The sequence below is a fragment of the Ochotona princeps genome, chromosome 2 (assembly GCF_030435755.1).
Source record: "Ochotona princeps isolate mOchPri1 chromosome 2, mOchPri1.hap1, whole genome shotgun sequence".
In the NCBI taxonomy this organism is placed as follows: Eukaryota; Metazoa; Chordata; class Mammalia; order Lagomorpha; family Ochotonidae; genus Ochotona; species Ochotona princeps.
This window is the reverse complement of record NC_080833.1, coordinates 5,325,394-5,348,770: the sequence shown is the minus strand read 5'-3', so window position 1 is coordinate 5,348,770 and position 23,377 is coordinate 5,325,394. Positions and strand designations below refer to the sequence as shown.

The window sequence follows — 23,377 nt, the reverse complement described above, 5'->3', positions numbered from 1 at the left end:
TGTCTGCGCGTCCCGTTTGCTGCAGGGCAAGCCAGAGCAGCCAAAAGCGGGAGGAGTCCCAGCGCCCATAGACAGATGAACTAGCAAGACATGGTCTCCACACACACAGAGGTGAATGTATGGCCTTAAAGAGGAAGGACACTCCAGCACACACTACAGCATGGATGGCTCTTTAAGACAAGCGGGCCTGGCGGTGGCCTAGCGGCTAAAGTCCTTGCCTTGAACATGCCAGGATCCCATATGGGCACCAGTTCTAGTCCCAGCGACCCCGCTTCCCATCCAGCTCCCTACTTGTGGTCTGCGAAAGCAGTCGAGGACAGCCCAAAGCCTTGGGACCCTGCACCCGCATGGGAATCCCAGAGGAGGCTCCTGGCTCCTGGCTTCGGATCAGCACAGCTCCGGCTGTTGCGCTCACTTGGGAAGTGAATCATTGGATGGAAGGTCTTCCTCTCTGCCTCTCCTCCTCTCTGTAAATCTCTGACTTTCCAATAAAAATAAATAAATCTAAAAAAAAAAAAAAAGACAACAAGTCACATGAAATGTGCCAGGCATTGTGGCGCAGCTTGGGATACCTGGGTTTCCCATCAGAGTGTTGGTTCAAGTCCTGGCTATTCCACCTCCCATCCAGCTTCCTGCTAATGTAACCCGGAAGGTAGCAGATGATGGAGCAAATGCTTGCATCCCGGCCATGCCCATGGGAGACTCGACAGAGTTCCGGGCCCTGGCTACTGTGGGCACTTGGGGAGGGAATCAGTGGGCACATGAACTCTCTCTCACTCTAGCTCTACCTTTCAAGTGCATGAAAAATAAGAGAAATAAATGTTAAAAGAAGAAGAAAAAAGCCCATTTTAAGAGGACAAGCATAAGGTAGTGTTCTACTTACACGAGGTACCTGCATGTGTCAAATTAGAATCAAACAACAGAGGTTGCCAGGGCTGGGAGCAGACAGGAAGGGGGAGCGGGTGTGAATGGAGAAAATTTCAGTTTTGCAAAGTGAAAAAAAACCTTGCTGGCAATGGCTGGTGGTGATGGCTGCAGGACAGTGTGCACCAAAAAGCACATTTCAGCATGGTGAAAATGGCAGATTTTAAATTCTGTATTTTTCACTACAATTAAAACATGAACATGGAGATTTTAAAAAGCACGTGTTTACTAATGACAGCTATTGAAATACATATATAAAATTAAAATGCACATATAAAAAATCAAGGACAGTCACCATGTTGAGATCAGAGGTTTCCTCTAGTGAATAAAGCCACCACCTACAAGGCCAGCATCCCATGTGGGCGCCAGTTCAAGTCCTGGCTACTCCACTTCCCATTCAGCTCCCTGCTAACACTCCTGGAAAGTGGTGGAGGATGGTCTGAGGTGTTGAGGCCCTGCCAACCATGGAGACCCGGATGAAGTTGAAGGCTTCGGCCCTGGCCACTGCAGCCACTCGGGAAGTGAACCAGAATGTGGATCTTTCTCTCTCCTAACTCTGACTTTCACATAAAATAAATAAGCAGCTAATTAAAACAGAAGCTCCCCCCCACACACACATCCTGCTTTGTTCCAGCTGCTTCATACATGCTGTAGGGTGCTGTGTGACTGGACAGCACCTGACCTCCAAGGACACCAGGGTGGACACTGCTGCAGTTACAGCTGGACCCTGAAGTTCAAGAGGGGACCCTCAGGGGCTCCCGAGGGGCTCCCGACAGCAAAAAAGGGACTAACAATGGCGCATTCCACAACTGCACTCCACACATCTCACAATGGTGTTCCTGCTGCCCCCAGAGGCAGGGAACCCCAAAGTCCCCTCCTTACCCTGTGCGCCTCCCCTTCTGTCCCCCCTCCCCTCCTATGAGGGGGAGAGGGCAGAGGCCTCCTGTCAGCTCCACCCCACGGAAGCTTCTGGTGCAGCCAGGCGATTCTGCTCCCATCAGGACACTGGGCTGCAGCAGGGATTGGGCAGGTGGCCCAAGGCTGGCAGAGCAGAGAAGGGACTGGGGGGTCGGTAAGCCTGTATTGATCAAGGTGGACAGGGAGGAGCCGGGTGGGCAGCCAGAAAAAGCAGGTGGTGGAAGCCTCTGTGTGCTGCTCCAGGACCCCAAGGAGGGTCAGAGCCTCACACTGAGGCTGCGGCCAAGGCAGGAAGAGAAGCATGGGCAGAGGGGACGGCAGAGACCGCAGGGGACTGAAATACTCGCCTAAGGTCACCCAGGGGAAAGCTGCAGAACAGGGCAAGAAGGAGGAACATCTGACGCCCAACGTGGGATAACGGGCCAGTCTCCACCCCCAGAACCTGCGCCTTATCTGGAAATGATTCTGTGGTCGAAAAGGCCTTGGCAGATGTAATCAAGTCAGGGATCTTGGATGACTTCATCCTGGGTGACCCCAATGGGCCTCAAATCTGACAACAACGAGACAAAGCTCCCTGCCACTCGTGTGGGAGACCCAGCTTGCATTCCTGGCTTAGGCCCTGGCCCAGCCGCTGGTACTGGGGGCAAGGAGGAGGGGAGCTGCCTTTACAGCTGTGTCTCTACTTTTCCAATTAAAAAATAAGAGAAAAAAGCACAGAAGTAGCGCACACACATACACACATGCACACACACGCACACACGCACGGGAGGTGGCCCTAGGAACTGGGTAGCAGCTGGAGTGATGTGGCCACAAACCCAGAAGCGCCAGGGCTGTTAGCAGCTGGCAGAGGCGGGCAGGCCCCACCACCAGAGCCTGGGGAGGGGTTAGGACCGTTGGGACCTCCACAAGTGTGCAAGAATGAACTTCCGTTGTCTTAAGCCACCAAGTGTGGGGTCATTTGTCACAGCGGCCAGGCTCGGGCTGCCCTCGCTTGCTCTAGCACTTTCTTTGAGTGGAAGCAACTCCCCGTCCTTGCCAGGTGAGTGAGGGGTCAGGTGGGTCCTGAGAGCAGCACTGGCACAGACAGGCCTCTCACTCTCTCTGCCCTTGGGAACTGCAGGCCACCCTGGGAGGGGGGCTGACCATGTGGCTTGAGGGGAACTTGCCCAGCACCCACCCTGGGCTGTGCTGGCCATGGGGGCGGGGAGAGGGGCTGCATTTTGCATCTCGTGTGGAAAGCCAGTAAGCCACAGTGTCGGCCGCGGAGAAAGAGGAGGAAGGTTCCCAGGTTTGTAATTATTTTCCGCCTTGAAACTGGCAACGTTTCTGGTATGATTGCCGGGGTTTTCCACCCAAAAAACAAGAGACAAAACAGGCTGCACGTGCATAGCCGGGGTGGCGGGGGGCAGCAGCCTGGGCTGTGTACTGCTCCTTGACTGGGCAGGTGACTCTCCCAATCCCATCATCTTGGGCTGGCGTGGGTTGCACAGGCTACCTCGTCACCAACCCTCCTAAGGCATCTGTCCTGCGGGCCACCCCATCCAACAGCGGCTCTGGGGGCGGGGGGCGCCTGCAGCTCCCCCTGGGCCCCCACCACAGCCACATGAAGGACACGTGGGGTTCCCCACCCCCATCCCACAGCCATCAGACCTGCAGCAGCAGGAGCAGCTGGCCTGCAGAGGCAGGGAGCTGGCCTCTCACAAACAAACCGGCCAAAGGGGAATTGCCTCACAAGTTGCACATTCACTTCTCCCTTTCACTGAGCACTTGAAGAAAAACAAGGTGGAGCAGGAACCGCCACCCCCCACCTCGGTCCCCAGCCCCCAGGGCCAGCCTGGGGGGGCGGCGCAAAAGCTGAAGCCTGTTCACCAACTGTGTGTCCAGCCACACCCCCAGGGCTGGCACCCCAGGTTTACCACCCTGTTCAGCCCAAGCCCTGGCTACAATGTAGACCCCTGGGGAGCACAGCTGTCAGAAGGTGGGTGTGCACACACAGCCCCCAGGCTGGGCCAGAATCAGAGCCTGCGGGAACCAGGCTGTGTGGCCGGGGGAGCACCCTGGCTGCAAGGCAGGCACCCCAACTTTAGAAACACCTGGGGTTGGGATGGCGGTGCACCAGTGCTGATCCTGAACATGGGCATGGAGGGCCCAGAGGTGGGCTTTGCAGACTGCACTGCAGGCAGCTGGATTTGAAGGCCCTCCCTCACCGATACCCCTGCCCCCCCAGTCTTCTCAACTGGGGAGACAGACACATCCCAACTCCAAGACAGGAGGTTGCAGCAGGTCCCTGAGCTGTGTGGGGGACTGGTCCCAGGTTTTTTTGCAAAAGCAAAAAGCAGCTGCATGTGTGTGAGGGGATCACAAGGTCGCTGCCCTCACCTCTGCCTGAAACACGGAGGGGCAGGGGCGCGGCAGGTTCCGCGGGTTAGTCCGCCCCTCCCCACTTGTTTGTTGTGCGGGTCCCTGGGTTATGGAACTTTGCTCAGCTGTAACATGGGATTGCCCATGTCCACTCAGTAAACATGACTGTAAGGAAGGGCCAAGTCTAGGGGTGTGTGTGTGTGGGGGTGTCCCTACACTGTTACTCAATTGGGAGGATCACCACCTCCTTTGCAAAGATGGGCCAGCCAGCACCCTTTCCCCTACCCCACGGACCAAGCGGATCACACTCCAGATAATCTAGCGTCAAGACCCGCAGGCCCCTCCTTAAAGGTGCCCCACGCGCAAACGCAAGAGAGTCCAAGAGTGGCGCCCCTTTCTAATCCGCCACGCTGTCTCAGGACCCCCACCCTCACGCTATCCCCTCCCGAGAGCGCCCCTGGGGCCTCTCGCAGATCCTTTCCCGAGCGCAAAGTCCCTGTCCTGGTGCCTAGGACGGCTCGGCAGCGCCCGTGTCCCTGTCCATCTCACAGGAACTGGAAGACAGGAGGAAATTTACATTTTAAAAAAATTTCGACTAACCAGAAAAGCCCCATTCAGACGAAATTACGGGTAAGAGTGTTAAAAAAAAAAGTCCGGAAATGCAAAGCTGGAGGCGGTTTTGCCGCGTAACCCGGGTTCAGCCACAGATCTGGAGGCTAGATCTCACCAGTCCGGGCCGCTGCTGGGAATCGGGCAAGCAGCGCGGGCGGGGAGAGGGCTGGGCCCCGCACATCCCCGCGCCGGGACGGAGCGTCCAGCAGCCGCTCCTGGCTCACCGGCGCCGGGAAGGGCGCGTGGGGCTGGGGCTGTGTGCGGTCCACGCCGGGCGTACCTGGTCCCACCGCTGAGCAGGCGCGCAGCTCGGACCCCGCCACCCCGGCTGCCGAGCCCCTGGTCCGGTTGGGCAGGGTCCGTAGCACCGGAGCAGGAGAACCGGGCACGCCCCTCTGGAAGGGCGCCTAGTGGCGGGTTCCGGAGGCGCCCCAGGCCGGGCTCGCGGGCCTGGGGAGGGACCCCAAGGCACAGGGCGCACGCGGGAGACACACACGAGTCGAGGCCAGGGACCAGGGCCCCCCGTCCTTCTCCCACTGCCCCCTGAAGCAGCCAGGGCGAGCGCTTACCTGTCGGGGTGAAGGCGCGGGATGCGAGTGAGCCTCGAGAGAGGAGAGGCGGCGCGCTGACAGCCGGCACCCTACGCTGCCCACTTTGTTTCCTTTTCGCTCGCGACAGGAAAAACAACAGGGCCTCGGCGCGCGCCCCGCCCCCGCCGGCCCGCGGCTAGGGCGCCGCATCCCCGGGGCCCAGGACCCGCTCCCTGCCCCACGGCCCCGCACACCGCGCAGCCGAGGTCCAAACAGGCCTGCGATAAGCTCGGAGTTCGCTCCCCCAGGAATCTGTCCCTAGGCCAGAGGAGGGCTTTGGGGCGGCTCCGGCAGCAGGCGCTCAGGGGGACGCCCCAGGGCTGAGGCTCGGTAACCAGCCCGGGGCGGGCGCGGGCTAGCGGACGGGACGAAGAGGGGCAGGGGCATCCCGGCTGTGACAGCAAGTCTCAAATCCTGGAGGGACGAAGTGTGGTGGGCCGGGTCCCCCGCTTAGTCAAACGGCGGCGCCAACGTCCCGTGCCCCACTGCAGTCGGCCGAGCGGGGAAGCGGCTCTCGCGCCCTTGGACAGAGTCCAGCTGGGACCCAGCGGGTCTCTAGAAAGGAGAGCATGTTTGGCTAGGCTGTTTCCCTTTTCTCAGATCCCCTGGCAGTTCTGCACCTCTGGGGAGGATCCAGGAGGGGTGGAAGTTGGCAGCAGCCTGCCCAGAGCGTGTTTCCTAAGTGCCAAGCTGTCCCTGAGGGCCCAGGAGGTCCTGCCAAAAACTAGCAGAGAAGCGGACATGCCCTGACTACGAAGGGGTCTGGCTTGAGACTTCGTAGTCGCCCCTTGGCCCTGCCTTGGCTGGGTTGCAGTTTAGCCAGCGCTGCCTGGTTTCAGTGATGTTGTAAGAGATGAGCAGTTTGAAGGACACCCTTGGGTCTGGGGATGCAAGGCGCTCTGAGGGACTGAGGCGTGCCCAGAAGGATTTCCATCCTGCAACCCTGGCACCTCTCCCCAGCCTGGGAAGGGCTGGGGGATCAACCCAAGGGCATGCTAGGAAGACAGCATCCTCCCGCAGGCACCAAGCGACAGAATTCTGTCCTGGTCCCTGGCATGCACCAGGCAGGGTCTCCTTGTGCCTTCCTTTGTTGGCGACCCCTAGAAAGGTGTCCTGTCCCTCCCTTTCGCTTGGGGTGCCAGGAAGCCCCAGCTGTGAGCAGCCTGCTTGTGGGGTTCTCCCCCTGGGTCTCCAAGGCTAGACTGGCTTTCTGCTTTCCTCTCGGTGGCTTCCCAGCCAGCACTCTGCTTTATTTTTTTTATTTTTTTTTAACGATTTTTTTTTCTTTTTTTTTTTTTTAAATATATATTTTATTAGATTATTTATATATCTGAGGTGAAGGGGAATATTGAGGGAGAATCCCCACCCAGTCTCCCACCCGCCCAAGGTCCCAGATGTGGGGCATGCTGAGATACTTGCTCAAGTGGTCTTTATAGTCTTCCAGTTATGGATCGCTGCCAGTCATATCCCTCCCAGCTCGATTAGGTCATTGAAGAAACCACTGATTGTCACAGTCCATCATGGAGTCTTCGTTTGCCCAGTATTTCGCTGCCCAACGTTTAGCTGAGGTGGTTGATTGACCTGTTCCATCCTCCGTCCTCTCCTAGCCAGGGCTCTGAGTCCAGCAGTTCGATTGGGGAGATCACCAAAGAGACTTAGAGGTATTCCCAGATCAGATTCCCGCATGTTCCAGCTAGCACCGGTTCCAGCACAGTCCATCGCCACAATCAGTTGGTGGTTGCAATCGCTGGGCTGGCTCCGTTCTCAGTCCCGGCTTGCACTGGAACCAAGGGTGTTGCAGTCCAGCCTGGTTCTGCCCAGCATGCACTCTACTCTTTCATCAACCAGTGGGGTCTGCAGCCCAGTCGGGTTGACCCACAATAACCCCCACCAGGCCCACCTCTCACCCTGGTCAATGGGCATTGAAGCTCTAGAACCGGCAGGAATAATCAGCCCAACCTGGCTTTTCCCTGTTCTAGTCCACGTGCGGCGCTCAGGTGTTGCAGCCCTGCCCAGTCTGGTCTGTCCCCATCCCATCCCACACTATCCAATGAGAGTAGCTGTCCAGTGAGGGGACCAGCCCCTCCATCCCCCCGCTGCTCTAGCCTCTCCCTTCCTGGTTCTCACGCGTGTTGGTTGGGTGCTGCATTCCAATCCAGTACAGGTAATCTCTCCCAGGAATTCCGTATCATGCACTAGTTTTAGTCGCGACCGAACTTGGCCCGACCCACACTCTCCTCCGGTGCCCGGGTTTGCCAGTGGATGACATGAACTGATTCAGCCTGGTCCGCCCCTGACCCATGCCAAATGTATGCCAATGGGAAACTTTCCATGGCCCATTCGGGGCTGTTTCCTATCATACTTCTTGCGCTTATTTTGCGCATACCAGGGGGTCCATGAGCCAGCCCTTCTCAGTTCACCTTCTGTCCTAGCAGGAACAGTGGCTTTTCATGGCTGGCTTTCACCCCACTCTGGTTCCTGTTGCTGGATGACTCAGCCCATCCATGGCTCGTCCATACCCATGTATAGCTCACACATGGCTCAGTAGGGGATTGAAACCTAGCCAAGTCAGTCCCACATCCACCCTGGTTCTCCAGGACACCAGATGGTGCTGGGGTCTGGCCCAGCCCGGTGCATCCAATCCCTGTCATACTAGCGTCATGGGAGACCACGACTGTTTCCTAGCTAGAACGCAGCCCCCATCCCAGCACTCGTGACCTTGGTGGGAACCTCAACCCAGTTAGGGTGTCCCCCCCCGCTGACCAAATGGCCCGCTCCAGGGCGGCAGATCACGCACCCGACAGTGAATGTTCTGACTCAATTGTCTCAGGGCCTCTCCTGTCTTGGCCTCTACCAGAGACACCATGGCCCAGCATCCCCGATGAAAGTAGACCTGCAGGTGTAAGCGCAAACAGTTACCTGTCCCTATCACTGGCAGTCGCCAGGAGTTCATGTTTCACCTATACTAAAGTTGGCCTAATTCATGAGTGTCCCTGAGCAGCTATTACAAATAATAAAATCCCCAGAGCTCGCCGCTGGGCAGCCAGCAGGGAGAACCTGGCACCAATTGGTGCACTGGCCACCCGAAGCTATGGCGGCAGGACAGAGCTGGATTAGTCCAGCTCCCAAATTGCCCTCATGGTTTGCGAACGCACGGGGTTCCGCTTACCGGAGGGATCGTTGCTCCATGGGCGTGGAGAAGACTAAAGGCTCGCCCACCGCCTTGCGGGGTGGTTTTGGCTCGAACCCTTAGCCGGATCCGCCTTAGCCGAGGCGCCACCCCACAGCCGCCACCCTGTGAAGTGGATCATTCCGTCCCCGGCCCCAAGCATGGGATCCGCCCTAACTCGTCCTGCCTCCATGGCGGCAGGACGGAGCTGGATTATTCATTTTTATTACAGCCAGATATACACAGAGGAGGAGAGACAGAGAGGAAGATCTTCCGTCCGATGTTTCACTCCCCAAGTGAGCCGCAACAGGCCGATGCGCGCCAATCCGAAGCCGGGAACCAGGAACCTCTTCCGGGTCTCCCACGTGGGTGCAGGGTCCCAATGCATTGGGCCGTCCTCAACTGCTTTCCCAGGCCACAAGCAGGGAGCTGGATGGGAAGTAGAGCTGCCGGGATTAGAACCGGCGCCCATATGGGATCCTGGGGCTTTCAAGGAGAGGACTTTAGCCGCTAGGCCACGCCGCCGGGCCCCTCTGCTTTATTTTTAACTGAGGTCATGTGTCTTTTAGAGGAAGCTACTTCAAGTTCCCTTTGAATTGTAAATCAAGTGAAGAATTTATAACTGTCTCTCACCTCTCACATAAGAAAGCTGCACCTTCACTTGGGGTAGTCAGCACCGCTGGGGCTCACTCCTTCTGGAAACGGGTCCCTGTTTGTGGACAGGAAAGAGTTCAGGCTGACAGTGCAGCGGAAACTCTGCTCCAGTCAGCGAGCACTTGCCTGCAGCCCTCCTGCCTTCTGGAAGCTTCTCCTGCTTGAACCGCCCCCCACCCCCACCACTCTGGCCATGCTGGCTCAGCTCTGCTGCTTCTCCCAGCAATCTCTGCTCGGCCCCACACCCCCATGCTTCATCAGCCACGCCCACACATGCCCACAAGCTGGGTTAACTCGGAACAGCCCACTTCCTTCGCCCCGCCATGCAGACAGACCCCTGCCTCCACGCCCTCACATGGCAGAAAACCCAGCCGCTGTGCCACGGTCCCACTCCTTCCAAGCCGGGGCCCACCCAGCTGGCGCCAGTTCTGAGCTGCGTCCTTTGGCCCACAGGAGTGTGGCCAGGCCAGAAGCAGAGCTGGAACACTTGCCTGGAGCTATGCTGCCCCAGTACTGCCGCTGTGGAGCTGTGACCCGCGAGGCCAGGAGCTCCGGCTCCAGGTGCTCTGTCACCGCAGGAGCAATTGCTCATCAGGGTTGCTCCATCAATTAGCACTCAATAAGGATCCAGTGCGTTAACCATGTTCTCACTGTGTCGGCAGGCCCTACGGCATGTGCGCTTTAACTTGCGGTTCTAGAACGGGCTTTGCAGAACTCGGTGTTTCTCGGTAGTTTAACACAGAGAACAGGGGGCTTGCCCCGGCAGGGGAGACACCTGCCCTGTGGGTTTGATTTTGGCCTCTGGCTCCTCACTGCAGGCCCTGCTGGAGAGCAGCAGTGGCTCCAGTCATGGAGCCACAGGCGAGCCCCGGCAGACATTTGAGGTGGGCCAGGGGGTGGTCTCTCTTTCTACCCTCTAATGTAGTAAATAGTAAGTTTTTTAAAAACTTTTTTTGGGGGGAAAGGCAGAGTTATAGAAAGAAAAGGATACACACAGATCTTCCATCTGCTTGTTCACTCCCCAGATGGCCGCCGCAGCCAGAGTCAAGCTGATCTGAGCCAGGAGCATGGCGCTTCTTCCAGACCTCCCACAAACGCACAGGGGCCCAGGGACTGCATCATTGTCTGCTACATCCCAGGCCGTAAGCAGAGTGCAGAATCAGAAGCAGAGCAGCCAGGACTCGAACTGGGCCTCATCTAGAATACCAGCGCTACAGGCAGAGGCCACCACACTGGATTCATAAATCTTTACAAAAAGTCAGATTGTAGGGGCCAGTGTTGTGGCAGAGCGCGTTAGACCACTGCCTGCAAAGCTGGCATTCCATATGAGCACCAGTTCTGGCTACACTAGCTCTGATCCAGCTCCCTGTTAACATGAACCTGGGAAGCAGTAGGTGATGGCTCCAGTACTTGGGTCCCTGCTACCCACATGGGAGACAGGGATGGAGCTTCTGGTTCCTGGCTGCAGCCCAGCCCCAGCCCTGGCCATTACAGGCACTTGAGGCATGAACCCCGGATGGAAGATCTCTGTTTCTCCCCCTCTCTGTCACTCTGCTCTTCGAGTGAATAAATAGACTTTTTAAAAGAAAAGAACAACCACCTGGTTTTAGAAAAGATCTGTAGCTATCTTCCTGGCTGAGGCTGGAGGGGAGCAGTGGAGTTGGGAGCCCCAGGCCTGGCCTCGCCCCAGCCCAGGTCTGACCCCAGGCTGGCCGTGGCTTGCGAGTGACCCAGGCTTGGCAACAGTGACTCATTCAGGGTGTATCCCTTGTGTTACAGCCAGGCTTGGGATGGAGGGCGGCGAGAGGGGACATAGATGCTGCCCGTTCCTGGAGTTTCCATAGGTGGAGAAGAGAAACTTTTAAGAATAAAATAAGATACAGTTTCAGTAAGCCGTCAGGCCCAACTCAGGTTAGACAGGGAGAGATTGGAGTGGGGGTAGGGGAAGGTCTGTGTGGGGTCAGGACCTTCCACAGAGCTACCAGGGTGTCAAGGAACGGAGGGAGTGGCCAAGACGGAGTCAGGTCAGAGCGACCCGGGTCCCGGGTGGGGGGAAGGGCTTGTCAAAGCGATGTTGGAGGCAGAGCCAAGTGGCTGAGGCTGGATGTGGTGGGCAGGACGGGGCGGGGGAGCAGAGGGGCTTGCACCGAAGGAGAGAGGAGCGAGCCCCTGGGTGAAGCCACTGCTTGTGAAGCCAGTGTCCCATGCAGAGTAGCAGGTCATGGCCCAGTTGCCTCACTCCTGCTCCAGCTGCCTGCTCACATTCTGCGGGTCAGAAGACGGGCCGCTGCCTCCTATGGGGGAGGCTTGGATGGGAGTCGCGGCTACTTGGGGAGTGAACCAGCGGATAAAGGATCTTTCTGTCTGTCTTGCCTTCTCTGCCTTGCCAATAAAAATAAAAGAATAATAAAGTTTTCGCAATGTGGATGCAAAAGCAGGCAGGAGCTGACTTCAGACAAAGGCAGAGGCAACGTCCTCTCTGCCCTGTCCTGGAGCTGCTGTCCTTAGAGTGCCAGGGGCTGGGGGACGGGGTGGTTCTTTCTGAGCCCCTGCCCCTGGGGACCCTGAGAGGAGGCCATACCCCACCATGCTTCCTCCTGGGTGAAGTGACTGAGATGGGTGCTGTTGTGTCCGAGAGCCCGGGAAGGTGCTCACAGCAGATAGGGACGCAGGCTGAGGGGCTGGGGGAAGAATGGGTGACAGTAGCTCACCTGCCCCCGGGCTCAGCTTGTACCTCTCCCAGAGTGGGCAGGGCGGGTGGATCTGGGGGTGCTGCTGCTGCACTCTGTCCCATTCACCCCTAGCTCTAGAAATTTCTATATAGATCAATATTCTTCCACCCCACCCCCCATGCTGGCAATGCACCTGCTCTGAGGTGTAGCCCAGGGCTCTACTTTGTCAGACAGAATGATGAAGTGTAACTGCGTGAGAGGTGGAGGTTTAGAGCGGAAGCAAAGCCAGTCGTGACCTGCAGCTGGCTGGCCCCTGCGCTCATCCCTGCCGCCTGTGGCTGGACCTCATCATCCCAGTGAGTCTTCATAGCTGGAATGAACACAGATCCTGACTCCAGCAAATCTTACGCAGCTTCCGGGTGAGTCTAGTGGCAAGCATATTTGGGAGAGAGAGGCAGACATTGAGGTACGAGAGAAGGCAGAGGGCTTGGTGTAACGGCTGCTCCGCTTTCCTCACCTTCAAGTGCAGCCATCCCATATGGTGTCAGTTTGTGCCCCGGCAGCTCCACTTCCCATCCAGCTCCCTGCTTGTGGCCTGGGAAAGCAGTCAAGGACAGTCCAAAGCCTTGGGACCCTGCACCCATGTGGGAGACCTGGAGGAAGTTCCTGGCTCCTGGCTTTGAATCAACTCAGCTCTGGCTGTTGTGGCCACTTGGGGAGTGAAGCAGCAGATAGAAGATCTTCCTCTCTGTGTCTCCTTCTCTCATATATCTGCCTTTCCAATAAAAATAAATAAATCTCTGGCCCGGCGCCGTGGCCTAGTGGCTAAAATCCTTGCCTTGAATGCGCCCAGGATCCCATATGGTTCTAATCCTGGCAGTTCTACTTCCCATCCAGCTCCCTGCTTGTGGCCTGGGAAAGCAGTCAAGGACGGCCCAAAGCCTTGGGACCCTGCACCAGTGTGGGAGACCCAGAAGAAGTTCCTGGCTCCTGGCTTCGGATTGGCACAGCACCGGCCTTTGTAGTTACTTGGGGAGTGAATCATCGGATGGAAGATCTTCCTCTCTGTCTCTCCTCCTTTCTGCATATCTGACTTTGCGATAAAAATAAAATAAACCTTTAATAAATAATTAAATGAAAAAGAAATACCAAGATTTAACCCTGTTGAGGGAATTTATTTTCCCCTGCAGTCAGCAATGACCACAGGACATATCCTGCTATGTCCTACATTTGCTGACCACAGCTGTCTTTAATACTGGACACTGGAAAGCATGGGCTGGGAGCCAGTAGTGGGAGTGGGGTCTCTGAGAGAAAGGCCCTGGAAGAAACGGCCAGATTTGGGCCTGGTAGGCTGTGGACTGGGATAGGGATCAACACCGAGCCAGGAGAGGTGACCTGCACTGCATCCCCCATGTGATTGTCGCACTTCAGTTAAGGTCATGTTGTAGGTCTCAACGCCCCACAGGTGTACAAAAGGCATGTCTTCCTCTCCTACGGGATTTGGTAAGGAGGTTAACTAGATACCTGGCCCATCTGATCCCGGGGAGCCCAGCAGACAAGGTTCAGGGACATGGATGGGGGGGGGCAGGTGGAGTGGGTGGCTTTGAGATGGAGCCCTGGCTGCAACAGCAAGACCCACCTGTGTCACCTCTAGCTCCATGGGGCAGAACTGTCCGTAATGGACTTCATGGGGTGACCAGCAGGGCCAGGCAAGGTCACCTGGAGCAGGGTGTCTTGGAAAAGCCGGGGTATCTGAGCCAGGTGGAGGTGTGCTGGGCAGCACCAGGATGGGACGGACTCTGCCAGCTTTTTGGCTATTAGGCTGCCCCGTCTGCCACCTGGTTAGCCTTCCTGATATTCCCAGGGGAACAGGTACACAGCAGACAAACTGGATCGTTGTCCAGACCAGATCAAGCCAAGAAGGTAGCTTGGGTCAGGAGAGGGTCCTCTCACTGACAGAACCCAGAGCTTGTCGCCCTGGCAGGGAGGGGGCAGGTGGGCAGCAGGGACAGGTGCTGGCCTAGGGGCTGCTGGTCCCATGAGAGCATCCTGTATCTGCACTATTGCGCTGTACAAATCTGATCTCCTTCCCCATTTCCGGGCCGACAACTCCTGAAGTCTTTAGGCCGGTGCCTTGCGTGTGGTGGAGTTGACTGACAGCCTGAGGTGGGGGCTGGTTGCCAGGGGAACCAACTATGTGATTTTAGGAACTTTTGAGCTCGACATGGGCAGGCCCCAGGAGGACCCAGAGGGATCCGGGGGTTCCAGGCCCCCTTCCCACACCCTAACCCTGTGCTCTTCATCTGGGGGGTGCAGCTTGAACATTAAACTGGATATAGAATGGCTCCTCCAAGTCTGTGTATTAAATGGGTGGTCCCTGAAGTCTTGGATTAATGCTATTGAGCAGGTGGAAGTTCAGTTCAGCCATGGGGTTTGGAGCCGGGCTTTGGAAAGCAACCGGGCTGGATGAGGTTGTGGGTATGGGATCCTGGTGGCTGTGCGGGAGACCCAGGGGTGGACACACGGGCACCCCTGGCCATATGTCCTGTCTGGGGACTCTGCCAGCGGCAGCGCCATCACGGATGCTGGTTCCAGAATGGTGTCAAGGGACAGCCCTGCCTCCTTCGTGCGTTGTCTGTCTTGGGTATTGCATTGCAATAGCATGGAGCCGGCCGGCATACCCAGCCGTATTCTTGGTCATGCTCTTGTCATCAGCTGGAAGACACCAGTCAGGGTAACCCTGCGCCCTGGAACCTGCGCCCGGGGTCCTGGGAACGCTGATGCATGGCTATCGTTAGCAGCCCAAGCACAGCACCCCAGGGCTTGCTCCTGGCATCTGCAGGGGTTGGACCTATCTGGGACACTTCCCAGGACAAAGTCCCCTCTCCTGCCTGAGCCCACGGGGGCTGGGAGTGAGGTGGGTGCTGGTTGGAGAACCACATGAATGTCAGGGACCCAAGGGGATCCAACTGGCCAGCCTCCCAGGTCTCTCCCCATGACCCCCTACCTCGGTCTCGGCCGTGCCCCCAGCAGGACCTGCCCTGCAGCGCACTGCCCATGCCACCCATGTTGCCCATCCCTTCTCGTTGGAGTGCCCTGTCTGGCTTCCCCTGCCAGCAGGCACACATTACACACACACAAACACACACACACGCATCCAAATGCCCACACCCTCACACTCCACTTGCTTGTGTGCCCACAAACACACACTCACTCTCATGCCTGGTCATCCACACGGTAGTCAGGGCCTGGCTTAGACACTGCCCACCCGGCCACTTCCCTGAGGCCCTGCCCCCTCTCTGCCCCAGACTATGCTACCCCCGAGGCTGCACACAGCCCAGTCTGCTCAACTATGGTTGCCCACGGGAATCACCTGCTCCCAAGGTGGGACCCTGTGGATGAGGTCCCGCCCTGGCCACCCACCCTGGGTCTGGCCCCCAAGGGTGTCCGGTAAGTCCCTGGGTGCTGTGTGAATGAGTGAGGCAGTCAGTCTCTCTGTGACTCAGGGAAGTAGAGACACCAGGGCCAAAGCCTGCAGTCACTGAGCTCCTCCCAGCCCAGCCCAGCCGCAGCCACATCTCACACCTGCGGGAGAATGGGAGAACGCAGGCAGGCAGCCAGGCCCCTTCCACCCCTCCCAGGAGGCCATGAAACCTCGCAGCCCCCTTCAGCCCAGAGCCCATGGCCCGGCGAGGCCCAGGGTACCCTCAGCACCCCCAATTATCCCCGGGTTCATCTCACCCAGGCTGCCTCCCCAGGCAGCCCCCACCTCCACCCCCACCGATGAAAGCGACATGGTACAAGATCCGCTGGGGAGAAAAACAGGAAGTGGCAGCCTGATTGAGTCTACAGAGGCCGACCCAGGCTAGCGCATAGCGGTCCCGTGGCCACAGCCTTACAGGAAAGGGGTCGGGGCAGCCCCAGGCAGACTGCAGGACCACGGTGGGGTTGATGTGGGGATGTCCAGCGGGGGCCCTGGTGCGAGGAGCATTATTTTTAGTGTCCCGTGTTGCACCTGTGCACTGAGACTCATCACACAGCTCCTTGGGGCTGAGAAAACTGCCCCATTTTCCAGATGAGAGGACACAGAGCAGGTACTGGGCCAGGGTCAGGTGACTTTTCCCATGGCCGGGTCACAGCTCCCTGCTTTTCTCAGACTCTGTATTGGGGTGTGTTTCTGCTGTGGGCCCCTGAGCGCTTGGTGAGGGAGGGGACGTGGCTGCTCCTGGCTCCTCTTCCTGCACACACAGGAGGACGAGCCACAGGCTGCGAGGGACCAGTCCCCCTGGGGTCTCTGTTGGAACCATGAGGGCCTTCCGCCAGCCGACCACGGCAGTGTGGAACGTGGACCCCAGACCCAAAGGCAGCGTGTTAAGACTTTGGCCCCAAATCCTCGTTTCCTGGCCAGACCTGCAGTCCCAGGGTTTCCTGACTTCGGGATGTTGTCAGAGTGAGAGCCCCATGGGGTGAGCGTCCACGCTGAATGACAGGCGCTCCGAAAATCACTCCCCACCCATGCTTTGCCTCCACTTGAACGCCAGTACCCCAAGGGTTCTGAAGTCTACTCCCCCACACACCTCAAGCCAGCAGACCACAACAGCCACCGGGGCCTCTGGGGCCCCCACCCATGTGGCTGAGGAGGCTTTTCCCACCCAGGCCTCAGGGCTGGGCAGGGAGCATCCTGACTGTCTGTGCCTGCAGGTGTTACCGCCCCCTTCCTTAAAAAAAATTACTTATTTACAGCGAGAAAACAGCAAGAGCTCTTCCATCTCCCAGTTCGCTCCCCATGTGGCTGTGATGACTAGGTCCGTGCTAAGTAGAGCCAGCAGCTTCTTCGGCTTCCCATGCGGGTGCAGGGGCCAAGGACTCGGGCCTTCCGCTGCTGCTTTCCCAGCTGCATTAGCAGGGAGCTGGATCAGAAGTGGAGCAGCCGCGACCTGAACTGGTGTCCACGTGGAATGCTGACGTGGCAGGCAGCGCCTTTATTTGCTAAGCCACAGTGCTGACCCCTCACTCCGCAGCCTCCACTTCTGCATCCTGCTTCTGCCATTGCCCAAGCTCCCTGGAGACCTTGCCCTGCACACGGTCCAGCCTGGCTGCCCTCTGCACCTCCCCGTCACAGGACACCGTTGTCTCTGTGGTGTTGCTTAGCGGCTGGTAGCCTCCAGTGACAGGCGTGGCCCCTCACTGTGCAGCTGCAGAGCCCCCCAGCAATAGGCAGGGGCCAGCGAGGTAGCTGGGAGTTACAAGAGAGGCCTGGTCTCCTCTCCAGGTCAGGTCAGCCAGTGGGCGCCAGCCAGACCCAGGTCAAAGGGAGCGACAATGACGAGTTCATATGTGTGTGCTGCTCAGAACATGCCTTTGGGCTGCACTGCGGTACAGAAGGTTAGACCTCTGTCTGCAGCTCCTGCCTCTCACGTGGGCTCCTGCTCCGGCCCCAGCTCCCTCCTAACGCTCCTGGTCCAGCGCTGACAACACTGGCATTTGGGGAGAGAACCAGTGGACAGAAAAACCTCTAACTCTTACAAAGAAATCAATGCACCTGAAAATTAAAAGCATCTTCCTGAAAAAGGCACGCTGGCCCCTTGGCAAGCACTTGATGAGCATCTGTGTCACCCAGGGGCTCAGCTGTCACGGCAGGGGAGCCCTGCGGGGGGAAGGTCCCCTGGCAGCAGACAGGTAACACCCAGCACCTGGCTCAGATCTAAACTTGGGAAACTCTGCTGGGACATCCGCGCCCAGACACACGCGTCTTGCAGGAGGACTGGGTAGCAGGAGAGGCCTCTCTGGGGCAAAAGCAGCAGGGAAGAAGTTCCCAGCTTGCGGGATGCCCGCGGACGCTCAGCCTGGCCTGGGCCAGGCGGTCACCCCAGCCCTAGGCGGGGAGGCAAGAGGTGCCTCCTTGTGGCGACGCAGGGCAATGTACAGTGTCACCTGCCTGCTGGCTTTCAGTGTGGACACGGGTGCAGGCTGTTCTAGAGCCACCTCTGCCAGTCCCTTGCTCGAACCTTCTTCCTCCTCTTGCGTTGCAGGTCATCACCACAGCGACCCCATCTGGGCGCTCCCCATCTGGGCATAGGCCAGCTTCTCCAAGGGAATTGCCCCATACTGGCTCCCACCCTCAGCACCTGCCCCTGGCTGGAGTTCCCACCTCCCTCCATGAAAGTTGTCTGGGGTTTTCCCAGAGGGTGATAGGTGCCAAGTGGCCCAGGCCCATCCTCCAGGAAGCTCCAGGGAGGAAGTGGGCCAAGAGGTTGGAATGAAACAAGACACGAACAGGTGTGCTCCTGCAGCTGGCCTGACCTCCTGCTGCAGAGAACAGAGTGGGGTGGGATCCCTAGCCAGGCCCCCCCGCCTCCTCAGCCCAGGTGGGCTCCCACACCTGGCAGCTTTCCCTCCCACCCCCTCCTGCCCCACCACTCTGGCCCCCTGCCAGGCCCCCTGCTCCCACCCCCAGGGCAGGCTCTGATGTGGCCCAACAGGTTGAACACCACCCCTGGCCACCCCTACCCCATCCCACCCCTACCTCTGGGCAGAAAGCGTTAAAGAAGGGAAGGAGTGGGAGGGAAGAGAGCAGCCCTTGCTGCAGAGCGTCCTGGGAGCCGCACAGAGAGCTGGCAGGTTGGGAGCAAGGCCAGAGGCTGCTCAGGAACAGGGAGAAGGAGGGAGGACGGAAGTGGAACAGAGACAGGGTCCCGAGAGGGTGAGCAGGTGGGGGCCGGGGGGGTGCAGGGTGAGGGCCGGGGCGCAGTCTGGTGGGGTTGGTGTCTTCCGTCTCATCACCTTGAACTTCACAGGTGGTACGCCCAGGATGAACTTTTCTAGCTGTTGGCCACACAAAGCAACTGTGTTTCAGGATCCCAGTGGATCTAGCGTGAGCAGCCTGGGTGGACAGCCAGGTGCTGTCCTTGCTCACTCAGCTCCAGTGTGGGCCTCCACTGATGTCACTTCCAGGCCACCATGAGGGTGTCTGGACTGTTCACGAAATCAAGTGAGGGGGCACGGAGCGGTAGCCTAGCGGCTAAAGTCCTCGCCTTGAATGCCCCGGGATCCCATATGGGCACCAGTTCTAGTGCCGGCGACCCCGGTTCCCATCCAGCTCCCTGCTTGTGGCCTGGGAAAGCAGTGGAGGACGGCCCAAAGCCTTGGGACCATGCACCCGCATGGGAGACCCGGAAGAGGCTCCTGGCTCCTGGCTCCGGATTGGCTCAGCTTCAGTTGTTGTGGCCGCTTGGGGAGTGAATCATCGGACGGAAGATCTTCCTCTCTGTCTCCCCTCCTCTCTGTATATCTGACTTTGCGATAAAAATAAATAAATTAAAAAAGAGAGAGAAATCAAGTGAGGGACTGGGGAGCTGGCAGATGGGGGGCTGGGGGACAGGGAGATGGAGGCTGGGTGATTGGGAGATGGGGACTAGGGGGCTGGGACACGGTGGGCTGGGAGGTGTGGCAGAGGGTAGGGCTGTGGCTGGGCGTGGCTCCTGCATCCAGCCTCCTGCTCACAGGTGCCTGCAAGGCAGGTGACGGCTTGGGTGCTTGGGTCCCTGCCATCCATAAGGGAGGCCTAGGTGCAGCTCCTGCTCCCTGGCTCCAGTCCAACCCAGTCCTGGCTGTGTGGACATTTGGCCAGTGAACCAGCAGAGGGATCTCTTGCTCTCTGCTTTTTTAAATTAGTGTTTAAACAGGAACCTCAGGGACCCATGTGGTGGCAGGATGGCCAGCCATGGACAGAATGGGAAAGCAGAGCCTTGGTCGGGAATCTCTCTAGGAATTTCAAGACTGGGAATGGTGTGGCATAACATGCTAAGCCTCTACCTGTGGCACCTGTATCCCATACGGGCACCATCCAGCTCCCTGCCTGTGGCCTGGAAAAGCAGCAGAGGACGGCCCAAAGCCTTGGGATCCTGCACCTGCGTGGGAGACCTGGAGGAAGCTCCTGGCTCCTGGCTTCGGATCAGCTGAGTTCTGGGCATTGTGAACCAAAGGACAGACAATCTCTCAGTCTCTTCTCTCTGTAACTCTGCTTTTCAAATAAAAATAAAATGTACTGTAAAAAGAAAGAATGTCAAGAAGGTAGCAGCTGGAACCTCAACCAGGCCTGGGCCCTTCTGAGCTCAGGGCCTCCTGGAAAAAAATCAGAATTCCTTTGTTTTAATTTGTTGAAAAGGCAGAGGGAGGAAAAACAGAAAGACTGACAGAGAGAAAAACCTCTCCCATCAGCAGGTTCCCCTCGCATGCTCCCACGATCTTGCCTTCGTTTGCTTGCTTGTTTAAATATTTATTTAATTTTATTGCAAAGTCAGATATACAGAGAGGAGGAGAGACAGAGAGGAAGCTCTTCCGTCCGATGAGTCACTCCCCAAGGGACCGCAATGGCTGGTGCTGCGCCGATCCAAAGCCAGAAGTCAGGAGCTTCTTCTGCATGTTTTTTAAAATTTTTTTATTGGAAAGTCAGATATACACAGAGGAGGAGAGACAGAGAGGAAGATCTTCCATCTGATGATTCACTCCCCAAGTGGCTGCAATGGCCAGAGCTGTGCCAATCCAACCAGGACATGATCCGGCACCCATATAGGATCCCGGCATGTGCAAGGCAAGGATTTTAGCTAGTAGGCTACCACACTGGGCCCTGAAGCATATTTAATAACAAGGAGGCGTACTTAGGCTGCGTGACCCTTGGGGCCTGCAGGGGACACAGTGGGATCGCTGGTTCCAGTTCCCGCTGCTCCACTTCCCATCCAGCTCCCTGTGGATGTACCTGGGACAGCAGCAGAGGAGCTCCAAGTGCTTGGCCCCGACCCCATGTGGGAGAGCAGGATGGAGTTGGCCTGGCTCTTGTGGACATCTGGGGAGCGAACCAGTGGATGGAAGGTCTTTTCCTTTTCACTCTGCTTTCAACAAAAAAAGACCAAAAAAAAAAAAACACTTTTTTTTTTTTTAGATTTATTTATTTTTATTGCAAAGTCAGATATACAGAGAGGAGGAGAGACAGTGAGGAAGATCTTCCGTCCGATGATTCACTCCCCAAGTGAGTGCAACAGCCGGTGCTGTGCTGATCCAAAGCCAGGAGCCAGGAACTTCCTCCAGGTCTCCCATGCGGGTGCAGTGTCCCAAGGCTTTGGGCCGTCCTCCACTGTTTCCCAGGCCACAAGCAGGGAGCTGGATGGGAACTGGGGTTGCCGGCACTAGAACTGGTGCCCATATGGGATCCCAGCATGTTCAAGGCGAGGACTTTAGCCGTGAGGCTACCACGCCGGGCTCTATCTTTGTAACTTTAAAAAAAATTATTTTTTATTGGAAAGTCAGACATAGAGGAGGAACAGAGGAAGATTTTTTGTCCCTCTGAATCACTCCCCAAGTGGCCGCAATGGCCAGAACTGAGCCAATCTGAAACCAGGAGCCTGGAGCTTCTTTCGGGTCTCCCACGTGGGTGCAGGGCTCCACTGCTTTCCCAGGCCACAAGCAGGGATCAGATGGGAAGTGTGGCCGCTGGAATTAGAACCTGCGCCTATATGGAATCCTGGTGCGTACAAGGTGAGAACTTAAGCCACCAGGCTACTGTGCCTGGTCCCTCTTTGTAACTCTTAAACAAATCTTTAGAAAAAGTGTTCAGAGTCATCTGTAAGAGACATTACATCGCTTCTCAAGGGGACTTTTTCCTGGACTTGGCACTGAGTTTGCCAGGGAGCAAGAAGGTAGCCTGCAAGTCAACATGGCATTAGTGAGCCTGGGGCTGCCATCTTGGCCTGCTGGGACACTGGGACACTGGTAGGCCTGGCTGTGAACTCGCTCACACCCTGGGGAGCCCAAGTGCCAGTCAGCAGTGTCGTAAGGTAACAGCATACGTTCACACACAGCGTTCCTCGCGGGCCAGGAGCACACCCAGCAGTTAGTAGCAGCTTCACACCTTCCTCTGTTGTGGTCCAAAGCCAGGACTCAGCCTTTGTGTCACCCGAGATTGGAGGCTCCCGGGTCCTGGGCGGCCTACCAACTGCCCTTGTCCGTGGTCAGTGAACCTACTGCCCCAATAAGGCTCCTCTTGGGCCGGTCCCTCGGCCTGTCGTCCCCATTCCCGTCAGCACCATGAGCCCTGGGGGCCGCTGCCGTGCCCCCACTTGTCTGGGAGACCGGCAGACACGAGGTCACTCTCTGCATTGCAAACCTGAAGAGTGTGGGGACACACAAGCGCACACACGGCACCAGAGGTAGGAAACAGTCCCCTACAGAAACAGCACCGGGGTCTGGGACCCTGGGGTCTGGGAGAATGGCTGGGGGTCTGGTTCACGAGCAGAGAGGAGCACCCCAAGGTCTCAGGAGCCTCGAGTGGCTGAGCAACATCACGAGGCGTCCCGGGCAGTTTGGGACCGCCAGCCTCCCAGCGGGCAGCGGCCTCATCCCTCCCTCATTAGTTCTGTGCGTGGAGCTGGAGCAGCAGCAGAGCAGGTGCTGGGCCTACGGCTGCCCTTCCCATGTAAGCCCCAGGAAGGCTGGGCAGGCCAGGCCTTTCTGCATGAAGGAGGACTCCCACTCAGCAGCCGGCCCGGCCCCACCCAAGGGGTCCCCTCCCACCCTACACCCTCAATCCTACTCCAGCAAGCATCCCTGGGAGAGGGGACGAAGTTGCCCCCAGGCTGTGCCCACCCCAGCACTGTCCATCAGGCAGGAAATCAACTTCTTCATGGCCCCTTCCCCCTAGCAAGGGACAGTGAAGACATGATGAGGTGCAGAAGGTTGGCATCTTTTTCGGTTTAATTTTTTTTTTTTTTTGCTTTTGTAAAGAAAAATAAGGTTGCATTTTCTGTTTGACACAAAACCCGAGTAAAATTCCTTCCCACCTAGTCTAGCCCAGGTACCGGGGCTCGGCTGCCAGTGAAGTGGAAGGAATTGGGAATAGAGTTTGGTTTTGTTCAGCAAAAAAATAAAATCAAAAACTTAATTCCTGTCCCCCACCCTGGCCCCGGGTGGCAAGGGGCTCTTCCCGGCTGGGACCCTCTGCGGTGGCTGCAGCCAGGACACTCTCCTCCCCGACAGGTTCATAAAAAACAAAACAAAACAAAAAAAACAAAACTCTTAAAAAAAGCACCCAAAGCTTAAAAAAACGGAAAGCTCCCTAGCAGGAGGGGCTGGGAGCCTCCTGCCCGTCAGCAAGACGCCTTGTGAAGTAGAAAAATAAAAGTAACCTTTATCCCTGAATGGTGGAGTGAGGACCCTGCCTCGCCAGGCCCCCTCCCCTGGCACTGCCCAGAGGGCCCGTGGCGCAGGCACATGCACCTGTGCTGCGTGGGTGCCTCGGGTCTTGGGGCCAGCCCTGGGTCTCTCCTGCTCCTCTGGGGGTGCAGAGGTGTTAGAAGGGCAGTGGTGACCCCCAGGGGAGGCAGCCGGTGAAGGCGCCCTGAGATGTCACATGGGGCCTGGGCAAGGACCCTGTGGGCAGCAGATGAGGGAGGCTGGCGAGCCTCTGAGACCTCCTGGGACAT

The 23,377-nt window shown here is 57.5% G+C and overlaps 2 protein-coding genes across 2 annotated transcripts in view; both read right to left on the bottom strand.

The window, feature by feature from the left end:
* Positions 1–5,518, bottom strand: part of PIK3CD (phosphatidylinositol-4,5-bisphosphate 3-kinase catalytic subunit delta) — a 40,360-nt gene extending 34,842 nt beyond the window's left edge. The window contains exon 1 of the mRNA XM_058674832.1: positions 5,385–5,518. The gene's annotated coding sequence lies outside the window, so the exon portion shown is untranslated. The remainder of the gene's footprint in view (positions 1–5,384) is intronic.
* SLC25A33 (solute carrier family 25 member 33) overlaps positions 1–23,377 on the bottom strand; it is a 64,451-nt gene that overhangs the window by 9,144 nt on the left and 31,930 nt on the right. The window lies entirely within an intron of this gene.